Source organism: Chiloscyllium plagiosum, unplaced genomic scaffold (genome assembly GCF_037043375.1).
Source record: "Chiloscyllium plagiosum isolate Xiang-an unplaced genomic scaffold, Cpla_swu_hap1 HiC_scaffold_21, whole genome shotgun sequence".
In the NCBI taxonomy this organism is placed as follows: domain Eukaryota; kingdom Metazoa; phylum Chordata; class Chondrichthyes; order Orectolobiformes; family Hemiscylliidae; genus Chiloscyllium; species Chiloscyllium plagiosum.
In genome coordinates, this window is record NW_028270159.1 from 100172272 (window position 1) to 100189669 (window position 17398).

Consider the following 17398-nt stretch of genomic DNA (forward strand, 5'->3'; position numbering starts at 1 on the left):
TGAAAGAGCTGTCAAGCAGCACAGAAATAACGTGCTCAGTGTGGTTTCTCACAGGTCCCCGTGCGGAGATCGTGCTTTTCTGGAAATGTCAATGGATTACTAATCTAGAACAGGCTAACGCTCTGGCAACTGGTGGAAGTTAAAAGCGTGAAGAAAATATATTGATTTAAAATATGGCGTTGGTCATGTTGACCTTGAAGCCAATGTCAATTTTAAACATCATTTGCTTCCCTAATTTGCTTTCAGGAAGTAATCTCACGTGCTTTCCTGGTTTGGCTGAAAGTGACTCCAGACATGCAAACATGTGATAAACTCTTCAATGCTCTCTGAAACAGCCTAGCAAGAAGTTTATAAAACTGCTCCAATGTCTTAAAGGAGAAAACCGGAGAGAACACACGGCACAAGCCTCGGTATCGGAAAAGGGAATGGGAAACGCTGTCCTGTCGAACCTGCAGCGGCTTCCTTCCTATCATCTGAGAGCTTGTGACAACACGTAACAAGCTTCCCCAGGGACTGCACAGAAACATCAGGGAAGATGTAAGTCATCAAACACATTCAGCCTCTCCCGTTCCAGTTCATGGCTCAACATTTGTCCAATGCATTTCTTCCACAATGGGCACACTCACAATGTGATTAACCATTGGGAAAAAAATACAATTTGAATTCAACAGTCCCATCGATTTATCATTTTCTTCCCCCGTTCAGTATAATGATGTCTGATCCTGTAACTTCACACTATCCCTCTCCCTTTCGTGTCTCGAAGTCCTTAATTATATTCAGTGCCTTAGCTTCCAAAGCTTTCTCTGGCTGAGAATTCCACAGGCTCATGGATCTCTGAGCACAGACTTTTATTCTCAACTCAATGCAGAGTAACCTGCCAGTTCCTGGCTGCCTGGTCGAGTTGAGACCTCAACAAGGCCCTGTACAGCTGTCGTTAGACAACCTTTAATCCTGTACTCAAACCCCCCTGATATGAAGTCAAAGCACTATTTATCTCCATAACTGCTTTCTGGCCATGCAACATTAATTTCAGTGACTGGTGTAAAAGGAGATCAAGATCGTTTTCAACGTTGCAGCTCCCCAATTGTTGAGATGTGGACACTGGTCCGTGTGCCAATTCCATTCTCATTATTGACTTCTGACTTCATAACTCACTGTTCTTCATGGCCCTTTGGAGATCCAAATAAAAATGCACCGTAAGTCCATTTGTAGATCAGTATCTTTTCAACGAATAACTTTTGAAATAGTAGGCTGCAGATTTAGACTTTTTCCCACCAAGTTGCGCAGCATCACATGTAACCCATATTGCTATCCATCTGCCACATATTTGCCTATTTACTCCAATTGTCTCAATCACCTTGCAGCTTATTTATATCTTCCTCACCCACCCACAATCCGACATCATTTAGTTCCTTAAGCAGACTTGCAAATGTGGCATTTCATATCCAGGGAATAGTTTTGGGCCAAGCACCAAACTGTATGATAAACAATGCGCCTTCCAGTGCAAAGAAACATTGCTTGATTCCGACTCACTGTTGCTTGCCAACTCTCCCATTCTAAAACCATGTCCATATTAGTCCCCACTCAATATGTTTTAATTTTACGCATGGGGTTTGGGACTTAATCAAGAAAATTTCTGAAAATTCATTGCATCCATTGCTTTTCTATAATTCTCCATAACCAATCTGTTTCTCAAATATAATTGCCAATTCACAAATCTGCATTGATTTTGTTTATGTCCATTCCTTTCAGGTCAATACTTTCTCCAAAACCGTTTTGTCTTAATTTCATTCTATTCTTGCTCTTACTCAAAAAACCGAGGCTTCTTCGTCCTGCTAGAATATTTATTATACTTCGTTTTTTTAATCTACGAAGACAGGACAAAAGCGATTGCTCCATAATTCTGCCATTTCCATGTTCTTCATTCTCCATTCTCTGGTTTCAGACTGTAAGGAAGCTACACTTGCTTGCTCTTATCTTTCTCATGCACATTTTTAAAAGCGATTTTCGTTCACGCTTATAACCCTTGTAACTATACTTAGCGCAAACCCAAACCTTCCTGCCTTAAGCTACTCATGTATTGACCTCCACAGCCATATAAACACAGAGGCAGATAGTCTGTACAGACAGAAATACAGCACGGTATACATTTCTCCCACTTCCTTACATTGGGGCATAGCCATGAATGTTATGACACTTCATGTGCTCGTCCAAGTACCTTTTTAATGGTTGTGAGGTTACCGTGACAACTCCCCTCCTTGGAGTACATTCCAGACGCCAGGACACAATCTTCCAAACTTCTCTAAACCTCAAAGCTTTCACTTTAAAAGTGTGCTCCCTTGTTCCTGATCCTCTGACTAAAAGGAACAGCTGCTGCTATCTACCCTGTCCATGCCACTCGTAACCTTATCCTCTGAATTACGTCCCCCTCAGCCTTTTCTGCTCTAAAATAAACACCCCGAGCTTACCCAGCTTCTATTCATAGCAGATATGCTTCATCCCAGAGAACATCCTGATGAATCTCCTCTGCACCCCTTCCAGTGCAATCACATCCTTCTTGTAATGTGTCTCCCAGAACAGTGAACAGTACTCCACCTTGGCCCAATCAAATTGCTACATAGCAAGTACAAACGATACCTCAATGATGAAAGGTTACGCTTAAAATCCTGCGTGCAAAATTGCATCACCTCACACTTGTCTGCCTGGACCCTCATCTGCTGTATACGTTAACACTTCACCAACTTGTCGCTATTCTATTCAAGTTCCACACTATTCGCCACAAACTGTACAATTCTTCCAGGTTTGGTGCCAACTACAAGCATTCAGATTGTCATGGCGTCAAAGTCCAAACGTAGCAACTGAAATCCTACCCCACTCACTTACGTGCAAATTTGAAATATTGAGATAGTCCCACAGAGTGTGTCAAATAATGACACGCTGTCAATGGAGCGACAGAAATCGTGACAGAAATCAGACAGTGCATATAATGTTTTGACGAACGGTGGAGCAAGAGGAATCCTGATAGCCTCGGTGTATTTGTGCGTGTCTGTATGATTGTCTGTGTGGAACAGGTCTGACAGACTCTGTGCTGTTTTCAGCTGAATATCAAGAGGACCCTGAGCTTGGTTTGTCTCGTACATACTGTAGGAGGAGGGGATGGATTGCACACTCACACAGTAGTGAAGGGTGAGTGTAAAGTAATCAGCTGCCTCGTATAATTCAATGATTTTAGAAAGAGGGCATCCACACTTAAGAGGCGGGAGATATTGATCAGTGTTTGAGGCAATACATCATTAACGCTCATCTTCCCTGGTGTTCAGTGATCTATTCGAGATCCTTCAAATCATAGCGTTTGTCTCCTGGAATTCTTTAATTAATATTGCAGTCTATATGTAATAACCATTAAACATAGAAATTATAGTCAAAAATTTACAGGTGCTAAGAGAACATTGATCATAAAAAGTTAAAACGCAGTCCAGGCCTTTCACTCCTCCATATTGTGACGATATTTTATCCTACTCTAAGGTCAACTCACCTACATAACCTTCGTTTATGTCTTCCACGTGCCGATGCAAGAGATTATTAAATATCCCTAAAGTATCTGATTTACTAGCACCGCCGGCAGTTCAGTGCGCACACCAACCACACTCTGTGTAACGAACCTACCTCTGAAATATCCCTTCAACCTTCCTCCAATCACGTTATAATTATGCTTCCTTGTGATAGCCATTTCCGCCCAGTGTAGAAAAAAATGTACTCTGATTATCCACTCTCTCTATGGCTCTCATCATCTTGAACAACTATATCAACTTACCTCTCAATTACCTTTCGTCAAATGACCCTCTCGAACGCTTCCACGTAATTCCTATAATGACGTGACCAGAACTGAACGCAATGCACCAAGTGTGGTCTAACCAGGGCTCCATATAACTGCAACATGATCTCACGGCTCTTGAACTCAATTCCCCTGTTAATGAAAGATAAGACACCATGCGCCGTCTTCACAAACCTATCAATTTTGGTGGTAACTTTGACATATCTGTGAACATGGGCCCCAAAATGCCTCTTTTTTCTCCAGAATGCCAAGAATCCTGCATTTAACTCTTTATTCTGCTTCCACGTTCGAGGTTGCAATTAAAATCAATTCACACTTTCCCAGTTCGAAGTCATCTGCCAAATCTCAGTCCAGCTCTGCATTCATCAATGTCCGGTTCCTACCCACACCAACGCTCCACTGTATTCACAACTCCACCAACTGTCGTGTCATCGGCAAACTTGCCATCTTCCCTTTTCACCTCCTCATACAAGTCATTTATAAAAAAAGTCACAAAGTGCAGAACTCCCAGAACAGGTCCCAGAGCGAGTGGATCACCACGCGTCGCCGAGCTCCAGGCTGAGTACTTTCCATGTATCACCAACCACTCTCATCTACGGGCCATCCAATTCAGTATCCAGAAAGCCAGACTTCCCTGTATCCCAGGTCATCTTACGTTCATAATCAGCCTACGATGGGGAATCTCAACAAACTCCTTGCTAATGTGCAGGTGCACCACGTTCACTTCTCTACCTTCATCACCGTGTTTTGTCAGATCCTCAAAGAATTTAATAAAATTTCTAAGGCATGACTTTTCCAGTCACAAAAGCATACTGACCATCTTTAATCAAATTATGATTTTCCAAGTAATCATGAATCCAGTCCCTCAGAATCCTGTGTTTTCTCTCAGAATCCTCTTCAATACTTTGTCCATCACAGACGTAGGACTGACTGGTCTGTAATTCCCAGGAATGTCACTATTGCTTTTCTTGAACAAGAGAATAAAATTTGCCATCTATAATATTTTAATTCAAAATCAGAACACTCACTCAATATTTATCTTTGAGGCAAATACATTGCATTTATTTTGTGCAGTTCAGTAAAATTAACCAGTTTTTAATGAATGCGTAGCGAGGAAAAAGCAAACCTTTAAAATGTGACTCAAAATCTTGGAATGGTTTAGGCTTTGTGTAGTGGTAGCGCCCCAGCCTCTAACCTCTGAGCTTTGAATTGGACCGCAATTCCTAAGCCTGTGTTGTAGTACCCCTTGCTCTAGAGCAGAAGATCTGGATTCAAGCCCAACCTGTTGTGGAGGTGTGCCACAACATGTCAGAAAAGAATGATGAACATAGATGCAGGAGTATAACACACAAGTAGATGAATTAACAGCACAGATAATCGAAAATGATTATGATGTGGTAGGCATCACTCAGACTTGCTCTTGTAGTTTCAGATCTAGCAGTTAATGTAACATGTACAGAATGGCGTTTTAGAACACCTTATGATGGTTCCCACAAGGGAGGAGGCTATGCGAAACTTAGTGCTATGTAACGAAACAGACTTTATAAAAGATCTTAAAGTCAGGGGATACTTTGGAGGCAGCGATCGTACATTGATAGAGGTCAGTCTGCAGTTCAAAGGAAACAAGGCAAAACTGGATGCGGTGGTTTTACAGTTAAATAAAGTTAATTACGGGGGGATGACAGAGGTACTGCCAAATTCGACTGGAGGCAAGACCTAGTGAGGAAGGAAGTAGAGCAACAATGGCAGGAGTTCCTTGGTGCAATTGAGGACATAGTACAGATGTACATCCAAAGAAAAGAAAGATTACCTGGGCGGAGGTATTAAACAACAATGGCTGACGAAGGAACTCAGGAAAATGTATCACAGAAAAAGATGGAGCGTATAAAGTGGCCAAGAGCAGCGGGAAATCAGAAGATTGGTAAGACTACAAAAACAGAGGATAATAAAGAGAGAAATGATGAAGGAGACAATCAAATATTAAGGTAAGCTATCCAGACATGATAGTAAAAAAAAATTCAATGCATAAGAAACAAACGAGAGGCAAAAGTAGAGATTGGGCCGCTCCAAATTGATGCAAGAACAATAGTGATGGGAGACAAGGAAATACCTGATGAACTTAATAAAAACTTTGTGTTAATCTTCACAGTGGAATACATGAGTAATATCCCAACAAGTTTAGAAAGTTGAGGGAAGAGTGAATAAAAACCTACGAGATAATGCATGGCTTGGAATGGGTGGACGCTCGGAGAGTGTTTCCGACAGAGAGGGATACAAGTTGAAAGAAAGGACAACGGAGAACTACAAACCTGTGTACACAGAAAATGGACAAACACTGACCAAATACTTAACTACACCAGCAACCATCCGAACACACATAATCGAAGATGTATCAGAACACTATTCCAACGAGCCACCACAAACTACAGCACAGACGAACATCGGAAAACAGAGGAGAATCACCTATACAACGTATTCAAGAACAACGGATACTCAAATAATACAGTGCGCAGATTCCTCAAGAACAAACAACGACAAGCAGACCAAACACAACCAGAAAACCTAACCACCTTACCATACATCAAAGAAGTTTCAGAAATGGCAGCCATACTATTAAGATCCCTCGGAATCCGAGTGGCACACAAACCCATTAACACTCTCAAACAAAAAATCTAACAAACTTAAAAGACCCAGTACAACACATGGACAAAACCAACGTTATATACAAAATTCCATGCAAAGACTGCCACAAACACTACATAGGACAAACAGGAAGAAAGTGAGCCACCAGGATACACGAACACCAGCTAGCCACAAAAAGACACGACCCTCTCTCCCTCGTAGCCCTACACACGGATGAAAAAATAATAATTTCTACTGGGACAACACATCTATCCTGGGACAGGCTAAGCAAAGACATGCCAGATAATTCCTAAAGGCCTGGCACTCCAACCACAATGACACACACAAACGCATAGATCGAGATGCGATCTATCAACCCCTCGGAAAACGAACAGGAAATGACATCACCACAAATCCCAGGAATCCCATCCAGGAGAAAGATATAAATAGAAAGCAGAAGACAGCAGCTTCGCTTCACTTGGAGGTGGCCACTGATGATGTTACCTAGCCAGGTAATGAAAGGTCTCGATATTAAACCGACAGCTCAGCGAGCAAACCTACACCCTGAAGGGATACAAGGATTCGTGGGCATAGCCTTCGAATTAGAGGGGGTAAATTTAGAACGGAAATGGGGATATATTTATTCAGCCAGAGAGTGGTGGGCCTGTGGAATTCATTGCTACACAGCGCTGTCACGATAGGAACGTTCAATATCTTCAAGGCAGGGATTGATAAATTCTTAACCTCGCAGGGAATTAAGGGATACGGGGAGAGTGTGAATACGTGGCGTTCAAATGCCTATCAACCACAAGTGAATGGCGGAGTGGACTCGATGGGCCGAGTGGCCTTAATTACACTCCAATTTCTTATGATTTTATGGTTTTATAACGTAGCATTCTTAAGGGCTATTACCGAGTGGTGGTAGTGTCCCCACCTCATGTCCCAGAGGTCGAGCTTTAAATCCCACAGAGGTGATTCATAATATGCCTGAACTCGTTGACTGAAATGATTTTAGAATTGTGACTTGATGGAGAAGGAAAACGTGTCACGATTGCATTTCAGAACTTAGGCACGGGATACTAAAAGTGCTGCCATTCGTGTTGATTGGAGTCAAATTTGCACCCACGAGAGGATTATAAAATGACAAAGAGCATGGATAAAGTGAATAGTCAAGGTGTTTTCTCCAGGACAGGGAAATCCGCAAATACAGAGCAAAGTGTTGTGGTCAGATTAAACTGACTTGACAGATATCTTGGGACAATCTTCCCATACAGAGGGTGGTGAATGTATGTATTGGGCCGCCAGAATAAGTGGTGGAGGCGTTACAATTATAACGTTTAAAAGGCATCTTGGTGCCCTCTGATCTGCGGGGCTTTTCCACCAATTTCGTACGTGTTAAATAATAAGATGCAATCATTTTTACATAGGTACTCTAAAGACATTACAAGTTTAATTTTGAAATGAAATATTTGTGACGGCGCATATAAACACTTCTTCAACGCAATTGCGTCATTCTCCTCTTCAGGAAATGGCTCTGTACATGACAGTAGCAACGATGCACCCACACGGACATGGAATGTGGTGGAGATATAGTTCGGACAATGTACAAGGAGACCTCACCTGAGCCAGTTTGTGTCTGATAACATTACTGTCTGATTCAACTCAAAGAGGCAGAATATGTAATCTGCCAGAGAATGAACGGCCTGTTGGACTTTTTCTCTTCCCTTTTCCCTCATCAAAGAAATGTGTACACGCTAACAAAAAAAAAACTCAGTTGACTTTCCCACTCTTGGAAGTTCCTGTCTCGAATTCATGGGAATCTTTCCACTGCCTGAAACAAAGGGAATTCAGCCAAATGTAACTGTTCCATTGCCAGCAACTTGTGTGAGCAGAAAACCTTCAGAAGTAGAACAACGTTTTGGATAAGCTCTCAATTTTTCCTTTTGTCATGAGTTACAGAAATACTTAGAAAGTTCTTTCAAGTTCGCACAACTGAGATTTTGTTTTTCAGTTTGTCACCAATGTGCATTTGTGTGTACGTATGTGTGTGCGCGCATTTGCGTACACATTCTGCAGTAACTTACAAAGGGAAAAATCGATCACACATTTGCAAAATCCGAACTACTTGTCATTCATCTTTTCATCATAGTTTGAGCAACTTTGTTCTGTTTGTAAACAGGCGTTTCGTTCGTTGAAAGTGGAGTTGAAGGTCGACGGGATGATGAACCCATTTGGCACGCTTGCCTTCATTGATATGAGCACTGATGACAAGAGTTGGGGTGAATTGTTGTGTCTGTACAGAACGTTGGTGAGGACATTTCACGATTATTGCATACAATTCGGTTCGCTCTGTCAAAGGAAGGATTTGTTGGACTTGATAATGTGCAGAAAAAAGTTTACAAGGATGCTCCAGGATTGGAGGATTGAGTTATAGCAAGAAGGCTGATTATATTAAAATTCTCTTTCGCCTGGAGTGTTGAGGGTGAGGGGACATTATGGACATTTACAAAATAAGAAGGTTCTTGGATATTCTGAACAGGCATGATCATTTTCTCAGGATAAGACAGCGGGGCTGAGACCACAACCTGATCAACCACAATCCTAGCGCCTGGAGAAGGCTCAAAGTGTTCAATTACCGATTCCTGTTCTGAGTTCCATGTTCCTATCTTCCATTCAGCCCCTCAAACCTGCAAGTCAAGACCAGTTGGAGGCCACTTACTCATATAATCTGGTGTACAGAAACAGAGGGGGGCATTCATCCCCTCAAGATCGTCGCACAATGTCTGGCGTGGTTTGGAAACTGTAATTGGAAATCACAGGCTAAGTATGAAATACGCCCTGCGCCTCCCTTTACAGATCTCCCCCTCTCTGCAAAATTTGTTTCATTTGTTTGTCATATTGTCGTCCAAGCCTCACTGTGAATACACCCCCATAGCTCACCCAGCGATGGCGTACCAAATCGTCTGGTCTCCCTGACTGCAATATATAAAAACACAAATTCCAGGAAAATAACACCCACTAACATATCAATAACAGAATGTGACAACGTCAGAAGCAGGAGCAGGGCTTTTGTCCCTGCCTCCAAACCAGCCTTTCCCGTCATTAAGATCATGACTGATCTGCTCTTGGTCTCCGATCCTTGTTAATATCCAAATTATTCATCGCCCTCCACTGACTGACAAGTCAAAATTCATCTGCTTCCTCTTTAAATATTTACAGTGACCAAGGTCCCGTTACACTGTGAAAAATAGAATACCTGACATTCAATTCTTTCTGATGAAAACATTCTCTCCTCCTGTACAATGACCTAAAGCAATAGTAACTAATGTGAGAACAAGTACTCAGGTAAGGATGACAGGCATTGGTATCAAGGCAGTGGTTGACTGAGAATGACGCCAAGGAGCGAACCAAAACTGGATTGATTTGGGAATCAGTGTAATGTCCCCACTATTTTGAGTCAAACAAAGGAAAAAGCAAGATATTTGTCGTTCGTGGATGTGCATCATTTCAGTCCCAGGACATGTGGGAGATCCACAGGTTATATTCATCAGCACAAACACCTTCAGTCGCTTCATCAATATCTTTCCCAATCGTAAGATCAGAAGTGGGGATGGTCACTGAAGATTAGACAATGTTCAGATCAATTTGTCCCCCCACCTTCAGCTCTTGAAGAAGTCTGTGGCCATATCCAGCAAGACCCGGACAACATTCTGGCTTGTGATTTTGAACTGTCGGAAACATTCATGTGACAGTAATGCTGGACATTGTGCATTTCCACAGCAAAATGAGGAATATGAGGAAGCAAGTTGAAACCATTGAACAGGAATAGGGATAAACCATTCAATCCCTCGTGCCTATGACATCAGAAGATGAGGGGTCCAGTGTTATGGACCAGGCCAGAGCCTCTTCGAATTATTTTGACGTGGTATTTGAAATCCGACCATTTCGTTATTTTAAAGGCAAATGTAACATAACCGGTTCAGATGCAATGTGATTGGTCAAATTGATCGATGCTAAGCAAACGACAGTTTATTTAAACATTATCATTACAATACAATTAAAGAAAGAACAATTTAGAATAACAACACGATTGTAACACTTAACAGAATTGCAGATACAATACTATTTACTAACCATGTGCACCAATACATTATTATCTTTTAAACACAACCACTTCACATAAATTTAAAAAAAAACGAATTCAGACAAATTCTCACATTCAATTCTCCAGGAGGAAGAAAAAACAGCATCAAGAGAAAATTCAGAGAGAGTAATAGCCAAGAGTTATTATATGAAGCTTCCAACTCCGTTGAGAGCTCAATAGGCTCTGATGTTACTGAGAAATCCAGGCATCCTAATCTGTGAGTTCTGGCCACAACCATTCCGGCTGTATTTATATAAACCCAAGGCCTCCAAACCTATTTACGCAAGCGATCTTAACTAACCAGCTTGGTAACTATCATTCCGTCTCCCTTAAAGAAAACTAGGAGAAATTAACAGGTTGCACCACCGTCACTATAGTCAGCACAGTGAGCTGCAGCAGGAACTGGGTGTAACTCAATCAGGCTGTTGGCCATGGCCAGTCTGATGAGGAAAAGCCATTCAGTCCCCTGACTCATTTACACAGGAACATAAGGAGACCATTCAGCCCTCTTGAGTAACTTACACAGGAACAGGAGGAGGCCATTCATTCTATCAGATCACATGTACAGGGACAGAATGAGGCAATTGATGTTCCAACATGACAAACAAATTGAAAAGGAGCTGCACAGACAGATTGATCCACATTGTTCCTCGTGCCTCTATTGGTCATGATATAGACGTGGGACTATAACGTGGTTAATTACTTGTAAGAAAGGAAGCCAAATGTTTCGTGTGAATTCTAAAGGAGTTATGTTCCATCTCCGAAAAGGCAGACTGGTGTTTTCCATGGAGGTCTGAAGCTGGTGGGAATGGTTAACGGCATCAGAAGGAAGGTATTGTGGTTGCTGTCAGGGATTGTTTACAACATAACGTTCAGTGCAGGGTCACGCTCTGAATGCACATGAAGGTGGGGAAAGTTCATTCAGGCATAAAAAATATTTCGAATGCTGTTTTAAGCTAACGAATGGACTGTATAAATTCCTATAATGCTGATCTTCCTCATTTTGATCTTGTTTAGAACACGTGGTCAGCAGATATTGGTTTGGAGGTGCCAGTGTTGGACTGGGGTAGGCAAAGTTAAAAATCAGGCAATAGCAGGTTATAGTCCAACAGGTTTATTTGGAAGCACTAGCTTTCGGAGTTCTGCTCCTTCATCAGGTGGTTGCTCCGGAACAGCAGGAGATAATCCAAACAGGTATATTTGGAAGCACTAGCCTTTTGAGCACTGCTCCTTCATTCTAATTGTGGAATACAAGATCGTAAGACACAGAAATTAAATTAAAAATTTGCAATATGATGCAACTGAAATTATGTATTGATGTCGTTTTCGTTACAGCTTGACTTTCATAGTACAGGATTCCTCACAAAGGAGATCTAATCTGTGCACAGTGCCACAAATAGCCTTTCATCAAGGCTCCAGAATTGCAGGAACAATGCTTTACTTCGCTACTTGAATCACCTTACAATGAAGGACAGCATAACATTTAATGCCCTCATTGCTTCGACAGGGTTGGATTAGGAGTAGTCAGCATGGCTTTGTGAGTGGAAGATCATGCCTTGTTAGCGTTGTTTGGTGAAGTGACCAGGAAGGTTGACTAGGGCAGATTGGTAGATGTTGTCTATATGTATTTCAACCAATCCTTTGATTAGATTCCACATTCTAAGCTCCTCTTTAAAGTTAGATTACATGGGAATCCATAGGGAGCTGTCAAATTGCATACACAATTGGCTTGATGTTAGGAAACAGAAAGCTATAGGGGAAGGTTGATTGTCGGACTGGAAGCCTGTGACGAATGGACTGCTTCAGGGGTCAGTGCTGGGTGATTGTTGTATCAATGATTTGGATAAGAATGTAAAAGGCATGATTAGTAAGTTGCAGATGACAGTTTAATGGGAGGTATCGTGTGCAGTGAGGAAGGTTGTTATAAATTGCAACAGGAAGTCGATCAACTAAGAAAGTAGGCTGAGAAATGTCAAATGCAGTTTCATATAGATAAATGTCACGTATCGTCTTTTGGAAAGTCAAATCAAGGTAAGAGTTTCATTGTGAATAGCAGGGCCTCAAGGAATGTAATGGAACAGAAGTTCCTTGGAGATCGGATGCACAGTTCTCTGAAATTGGAGTCACAGGAAGACTGGGCAGTGAAAACGGCTTTTGGAGCACGGACATTCATGAGACAGGGCACTGAGTGCAGAAGTTGGGAAGTTATTTTACGGTTGTACAAGATTTTGCCGAGACCCGTTTGGAGAATTGTGTTAGGTTTTGGTCACCTTGCTACAGGAAGGATGTTATTAAACCGATAAGAGTTCACAAGAAATTTTGAAAGCATGTTTCCAGGCCTCAAATGTCTGAGTTATAGGGAGAGATTGAACAAGGTAGGACTATTCTTCAGAGCAGAGGAGACTGAGGGGGGATCCACCAAAAGTCTATTAAATCACGAGAGGCATGTTTAGGATGAATACAGTCAGTCTTTTCCCAAGATTTGGAGAATCGAGGACTGGAGAGCATCCGTTCAGTCTTAGAGGGAAAAGGTAAAAAAGGACCCTGAGGCGCAAGGTTTTACACTGAGGCTGGTACGCAAATGTACTGACTTGCCAGTGGAAGTCGTAGAGGAGAATACATTATCAATACTTAAAAGGAATTTAGACAATTGCATGGATTAGAACTGCATAGAGAGATATAGACCAAGCGCAGTGGCATGGGGTTAGCGTAGATTTTCATTTACAATGCGGAGGAAGAACCCCTCTGTTAATTAAGCCAGACACCTGAAAAGGCCGCCTCACCTCATCATCTGATAAAATAGGACTGACAGATAATTCTTAATTTAATCATATAAATAAAATGAGCATTTGTTCAGAAATTTGTAATTGAATACCAAACAACAACTATTCATGAAATCTAAGCCCTCGTTTTCTAAATCACTCACTATCTCACTCCATGTCCCTAAAAATATGCTGTTCCAATAACTCACTTATTACACATGATATAAAATTAATCTGAAGACCGGACACACTCTGTCTTTTTTGTCATCTTCACTCTTCTATCTCTTGATTTCCCAGGGTCGGTTTTCTTCCTATTTTTCCTGTGTGTAGGCTTCACATGTAAGCATATGTTTGATAGAAGTGTTTTCTAATTTATTTGAGAACAAGGTGTCAGATGGGCAGTTAGCTCTCTGGCTCTATAACAATTATTGTGCTCTTCAATGGCAGTTGCTCTCAGTCAAATTTTAAAAATACCAGCATTTCATACCCAAATCACACGTCACATTCTTAAACCTTGATTGGTTCCAAGAGTCAAAACAATAAATTCGAAATAACTTTGATTTCTGATATCCTGGGCATAATGTAAACTAATTGCTCACATTCGAATTGCTGGCAGAATAGTAACCGAAACATCGGTACCCATTTAACAGCTAATTGTTACATTTGTAACAGCCCGACCTTTAGATGGCAGATGTGGCTGTACATAAAATTCAGAAAAAAACGCTTCCTACTGTAAAGTTACAAGACATGCTTCGAACTTCGTAACATGTCGGCATGGACCAGATTGAGCCAAACGGCCTGTCTCAGTGCTCAAGGCACCGTGACCCAATGACCCCTGAATGCACTCTGTTTGGTTACTCATTATGAAGGACATGCAGGACCTTTCGGACGATGATAGTTCCTAACCTCGCAGTATTTAATCAATACAAAATGAGATCTCAGCTAATTATTGCTCACATCCAAATCATTCGACTGCCTTGCAAATTATTGTGGTCCAACCACTGATCTGTGTGAAACCCGATGAGTCACGGTATTCAGCCCATAAATGAGCGCTGTTTTCTGTATTGTCTCCACGAACGAATTCTCAATAAATGTATATTTCCCCTTACCGAAGTATTTTCGCTCACTTGTTAACAACCATATCCAAATTATTCTGCAAATTCAAATAAACCGCAACCACTGGTTCCCATTCGTCGAAGTCACAACGACCGCAATTTTTTGCGGTTTCTCAACGATGACTTCCACTTCCTGAAGGTCAGCTGACTCTGCCAAGTCAAATCATGATTGCCAACGTGTCTAGTTATCATAGTCCTGATAAAAGATTCGAATATTTTTGTCGACACTGAAAGCAAGTTAGCAATATTCAGACTTTACTTGTCTAGTTATCATAGTCCTTATAAAAGATTCGAATATTTTTGTCGACACTGAAAGCAAGTTAGCAATATTCAGACTTTACTTGTTTTCCCTCCAATTTCCGTTTTCTTCACTTAAAGTTACAAAAGCTATTTTCCAGTCGGCAGCAACGAGAATTTTCATCTCCATAATTTTGAGGATAATCAACAATTATTACTTGCAGTTATAACATTTCAAATGTATGAAAAGGAAAGATTTGGAGGGTTATAAGTCAAGCGTGATCGGGGGAAGAGGTTAGTTCGGAATTATGGTAATCTCAGACTGTTAAATCTGAAGAGACAGCTCCCGTACTTTATGGCTATAACTTTCACGAGCTCCATTGCCACCTCACTGAAGTCCCTTGTATGGTGCCCACCTGATGCAGTAACGTAAACTTCAGTCAATTCGTTTTTTGAGTAATTGCACTTCATTAATTCTAATCTTCAACAGTCCCTAATTTTCAACAGTCACTTTGTCCATTCTATTTTCGAAAGACTCTCAGAATCTTCCGTTGTAGAGCAGTGATGGCCTTCATCCCTAAGCTAGCACATCGGAGCAGTGCACTCAGGAGATGATGGATATGGCACGCTGTCTAGCTTGGGATGTTCTTGAAGAAAAACAGTTCACTGAAACTATCACTTCATGTTAACTGAGACTACAGTGCTCTCTATCAACAACAACAATTGTTCGTCTAACGCTAGATTTCATGTTGAATTCTTTCACTTCACTGGAACCAACTTGACGCTCTTGTCTCTGGCCTTCCATGATGTTTGATTGTAATGTTCAAGCATTTTATGTTGTATGCAGACACTGTGTAAACTCAAAAGTTATTATTGTCACTATTTCTCAAATACTGCTTCAGAGCAAGATCATTAATTAGTTCTTCTGGCCACGCAACACTAAATCTGAAGTAACCTGTTATCTAATTTTATTCACTCCATACTCTTCAACTTTCCTTATACACACTTATTTAGCAGTCACTGAGTTAATACAGTTTCTGTGCAATTTCAGATCATCCAGTCTTACTGCAGCACCCACAATATTTGCATGTCTAATTTCCAGAGCATAAGATGCACGAAAGTTTCACGATAGTTTTTATTTCGATATGTAATGCACCAATGCGTTTACTTTCTCTTTGCTATTTTCAACATCCACCCAAACCGATTCGCTGGAAACTTAGGGATGTGATCTGTGGTGTTATTATTGATAAAATTTTACAAGACTTTCGGGAAGCATCACCTCGACTCTGAGATGATCTGAATAAATGTCCAGAAACAACAGACAACCATCGTTAAGCTTTCCCATTCAGCCAGGAAACTGTCACAGTATTCACTCTGCACCCCCATACTCACTGTATATCTGTTAGAGCACCTACCCCAGAACAAGGTTCATGCTCAACCACTCTCACTATTGCAACACAGCTCTCTTTTCCTTAACTCTCTCTCTGACGCTAAAGCCAAATTGAGTTTTAATTTATTGTTTTGCCAACATCGAACCAATTAGACGGTCTGATGCTGAGGACATAAAAAGGCGGACATTTTGAAAAATGGAGTGAAAGCACCTACCATCGAGGCAGAAAATGACTGGGGACCAATAATCTTGCTCTCCCAGAAATTCGATCGAAAGGCCTTCTATCAAGGGTACCTTTTCATATGAAACATATTCGTTATAAACAGAAAGAAGCTGATCCATGAATTCAGCAGCCGTAAGAATGACATCGCAGAGGACGGCAGTGGCTGTGCGGTTTTGAAAGTTAGTTGCTGTAATTTTCATAACGTCTCATTGGAACATGGTATTCCCATGGTGTTGCAGGCAGTTACTAAGCACTTAACAGAAAGAGGGGCTTAGAGTAGTGAATAGTTGTTGCTAAAGATTCACTTTAAGAGTTAAAAAGTAATTTAATGGTATTTTCGCTAAAATATGGAATTTGGAACTTTTCTGTTATTCATATTTTAACAGATTACAAGGCGAGGTGAGCTTTCCTGGCTGTTCGGTTTAATTAACAAAGGGGCTCCCCGCCATGTGGAAACGCTTGCAAAGATCATCAGAGAATAACGAAAATGGAAATAAGGAGTGAGAAGATTAAATATAAGGGCAGGCTAGCAAGTAACGTAATGGAAGACAGGAAGAGTTCCCGAGATATATAAAGCACAAAAGAGAGGCAAAAGCGGCCCCTAGATCGCTAGAACATGGCACAAGAAATAAAGTAATAGACAACCAGAAAATGGCTGAGGAACTGAATAATCCCTTCTCGTCAGTCTTCATGGTGAAGACCCGAGCAATATCCCAAAAAATCAAAACAAACACTGAGGGAATAGAGTCAGTATGGTATCCATTGCCTAGGAGAAGGTGCTAGAAAATTTGTTTTGGTTGAAGCGGGGTAACTTGTCCGGACCAGATGGACTCCGGGCTCGAGTCTTAAAGATAGCCAGTTGAATAGACAGTGGAGGCGTTAGTGACGATCTTACAGGATCTGCTAGTAATAGGGAGAATTCCAGAGGACTGGAAAATCGCTAACGCAATATCCCTGCTTAAAAAGGGATTTAGGGAAAAGAAAAAAAGAACAAATTGATTCACCTAAAGTTGGTCATGAGTAAGATCCTGAATCCATTGTGAACAATCAGATTTCTGCATACTTGAAAG